Source organism: Mercenaria mercenaria, chromosome 8 (genome assembly GCF_021730395.1).
Source record: "Mercenaria mercenaria strain notata chromosome 8, MADL_Memer_1, whole genome shotgun sequence".
Classification (NCBI taxonomy): Eukaryota; Metazoa; Mollusca; class Bivalvia; order Venerida; family Veneridae; genus Mercenaria; species Mercenaria mercenaria.
In genome coordinates, this window is record NC_069368.1 from 65548213 (window position 1) to 65552531 (window position 4319).

Sequence of the window (4319 nt, forward strand, 5' to 3'; positions counted from 1 at the left end):
CGGACGACGGGACGGACGAAAGACTCACTACAAACACGGAAAAGACCAAATCTATATGCCCCCTCCACTCTGTTGAGTGTGTGGGCGAGGGGGGGGCGGGGTGCACACCAAAGCCTGTGCGTTTTCATCTATAAAACAAACTAAAACTAGATTTATCCTTCTATATCAAGTAAATTCATGTTTGTTGACAGGATCGGAATGGAATTGACAACTTTAATAAATATATTTCCGCCCAATATTAGCGTGTACAATAAGAAACAAACAGATTCATCATCAATAGGTCGAAAACTGTAAGTTTTCAAACTACGAGAACACTAAGGGTGGATTTTTCCACAGACTCCACATACGAGACATTTACGAACGTGTCGTAAATAACAAAGCTGACATATATGCTAGGAATACCTTACGAACCCTATACGAACATCACATGACTTAAGGTACCTTTGAGATAGTGGCCCCATGGCTATAGGGCGGGTGGGACAAAGTATTAAGGATGCCCTGTTATATTTTATAGAACTTAAACAAGTCTTAAATCAAGGTGCGGAGGACTATAAACTTCAGACAATGAGACATACAAAATAAAGCTATATCAGTTATATCATAATGTTCCTACTAGAACAAAAACCATAAATTGAACTTTGAAATACGAATGAAGAAATGTTTCTTCATACCTCTAGTTAATCAGATATTAATTCAATCTAAATGTAAGATAATTTCAGTAAAATGGAATTATTGTACTGCATTAAAATTAAAACTCCCTTTTTCATATATTCAATGGTTCATTGGTTTTGATCATTGATCCTTGCCATGCTGAAATCCATTCTGCATGTCCGATTTAATTATATACAAAATGTTGCAAAATAGATAGTATCATTCACAAACATGTTATTCATTTAACTAAACAGATTCATCTGCATCATGTTACATGTAAGTGTAGATTTCTCGGAAGCAGAGAACACTACAAACAGACCCTCAATGCCACGCATTTGCAAAGTAGGCCCACCACGAAAAGAAGCCCGTACCTGAAAAATATATACGACGGGTTGCTTCTAAAAATAGCAAAGGGGGTGGGTGTGGTAGCGAAGGGAAAGTGAACAAGGAATGCATATTTTCACAGTTTATTTACAACGTAAAACCACAGCAGCGCAAGACACTCATGTACAAAAAAATAACACACACATATATATATATATATTTATTAATTTTCAACTGTGTTGGTTTAACGTCGCATCGACACATTCATAGGCCACATGGCGAATTTCCAGCATTAATGATGGAGGAAGACCCCATGTCCTCCCTCCGTGCATTACGTCATCACTAGCGGGCAATAACTGACTGCAACTTTGACTCGCTGCAGAAATTCAGGATAAATCTACTTTAAATTGACCTTCCGTAAGCCAGCTGGATATATTCCTCACATGATGAATTCTGCGCACCGAGTGAGGCTCGAACCCACATCAAAGAGGAGCAAGCGATTTGAAGTCAGCGACTTTAACTAACTTACATAGATAAATAGTCAAGTAAACTATAACAATACTGCAATGGCAGGTCTAAGACAAACTGACGCTCAAGCACACACTCTTGTACACATAGACAGGAGAAAACAACCATCGGGCCCCGTCTAGGGTCTAATGATGTTACTCGAAGGACATTTCCATCAAGGTGGGGGAAGTAGACAATTTCAAAATTAAAAACGTCCGTTTATCATATATTTATTATTCACAACTTAAGCCCTAAAATGACGCTTGTAAATCTGAAGTATTAGCCTTGTTAAGCTGTAAGTCTTTAGGGTAAATGTGTTTCAGCATTTCTGAAAAATATTGGTTGTCCATATTTAAAATGTCATCAAGATACATCGAGGTTGAAGTAAAAGCTTGAATAATTTCAAATTGTGTCTCAGTGGACAAAATAAGCATGAAATCGCGTTCATAATAGTATAAGAATAAATAGGCAATGAGTAAGGCGCAGTTATTTCCCATCGGGTTACCAATTACTTGTCCTGTAATTTTTAATCGCCAAATATAATAAATATGTTAATTACAGAAAACCTTAACCAGCAATCACAAACCAAATCACAACTCCATATGATGTATCTCTTAAATATTCTGTTAAAAAAAATGCTATTCTTTCATTACATGCAAGAAGATTATCTCTCATCTTGCAAATGGTATCTTAATTAAGCTACCATTTTTTATTTTTTTTTTTCTTAAGGAGTAGGTTACCTTGTTACAAGGGTAAATTCAGATTATTGAACCGCAGCATCTTTTTTGTATTTCCGTGTAATATGAAGTTTTATGGGCTGCTAAAATTCTCAGTTTCGTTGGTCCTCTGTCCCTTCAAGTTCAATATTACCCAGGTTTGAAGAGACATGACCCTCCAAAGGTATTTCTTATTGAAAGAAAAGGAAAATACGATATTAGCACTTTTCGGTGTATTTTAGTTTTCATTGATATTCATAGAAGTCCGCATAAACTATAATTTTACTATAATGCACGTTAGCTTCTAATAATAAGCATTAAATGTATATGTCGCGGGCTCGTGTTTTCAATTGGTAACTGCATTTTCTCTCATTTTAAAACAATTATGTAAAAAAATAGGTTTTCGAGACCGCTTCATGCCATTTCTGTTAATGACCAACAAGAAATATTTGGTATATTAATAGCAACAAACAAGCACAAGCACTATCACATGGAACCTTATTTTTCTTAAAGTTATAAAGAACCATGGCAACAAGACCATTAAAATGGCTTATATCTTGCTTTATGACGTAAATTTTTCTTATAAAATAATATGACTAGATTATATTTCTAGTTGAGTGTAGCTTAAAACATATTATTTCCTAACGTAAGTTTATATATTCGTGTTATCTGCATTTATTCAAACAAATTTCAAAGCTTAGAATATTTACAGCAGTACCCCTCCCCCCCCTCGTCTGCATTTTTCATTGAAAAATCGTTCAGCATGCTACTATTATTCTCATGGATAGTGTTGAAATAAAATAAAAAGCCGAACTGTGTTTCTTAAATAGACTAGTGTCAACGCTTTTGAATTTTACATTAAGATACATAGGTCCCCATGCATCTTTATCCATGTACATCAATTCCATTATAAGAAACCACAATTTTTTACCGAATATTGAACAATTGTTAGCATCTAGTTTTAGTATATTAAGTAACATGATATCAACGAACCTGAAAAGTCGGTATTCCAAATGAAACGAGCTAGATTATTTATTGAAAATGCCCGTAACAATAACCTCTCACCAAACAATATTCCAAATAACACTGTAACATCATCCATTTTTCTTACATTCCGCATAACAATTTCAATATAACTACATAAAAGAAGCAAAATATTGGATTATTATTCAAAGCAAAAGATCCTCAAAAAATATTTCAGCCAATAATGGTTATTTGAAAAATAGTTTGAAAAAAGAAAATCACTTAGAATTCGTACTTTTCAAGATAAAACTATTTAATTTGCGCGGTAATGACAACGTTAACGTCATGACGTCATGACGTACATTTTAAGCAAAACATTGTTATGAAGCGTATTACAGCGGCAATTTATTCATTATTTCTGCATATTAAACCATAAAGCGTCAGATCGAAGACAGGTCTATGATTTGTCTCTTTAGAAGAATGAATATACAAACACCATTAGAGTTTGTCGTAGAACGTCGTCCTTAAATCGTCACGAAGCTTCCGGTTGGACATGCGCACAAACAGAAATAAAGGGGTAACCTACCTCCTAAATAAGATAATCTGTAAGGTAGTATGCTCCCATTGTCGAGATATTTTTTTTAAAAAGTTCGTCGGAATTCCTTTCAAATTTGGCTTACCAAAACGTAATACAAACTGCCGTTGGTTTTATGAACCTTTTGTTTTATTCGACGTCGGTTAACATAGCAACGATAATGACGTTCTAAGCGCCATCTGCCGCTCTTACTGAAATCGGGGTTGTTTCTGTGTTTTTTCGTTGTATCTTTTTTATAGTGCATTAAAAGTTTAAAATTTCAAACTGCACTGTAATCCACGAAGAAAATATCCTATGAAAACATTAACTGTATATATGTCGTCAATTCCTCCGATTTGGGTGTAAATCATCAAAAATGCCAACGTCCAAAAACTTATAAACGTAAACCTGTTATTAACGCACTGTGCATCTTTGACTGCGTATAACGAAAAAACGGCGCGGTAATTTTTTTTTAGAATTAGTGTGAGTTTTGTTCTATCCTTTATGCACTAAATGGACAAATAAAAAACATACCTTCCCGATTTAGATTTTGCATAATCAAATCAATTTGAAACGGCGGGCGC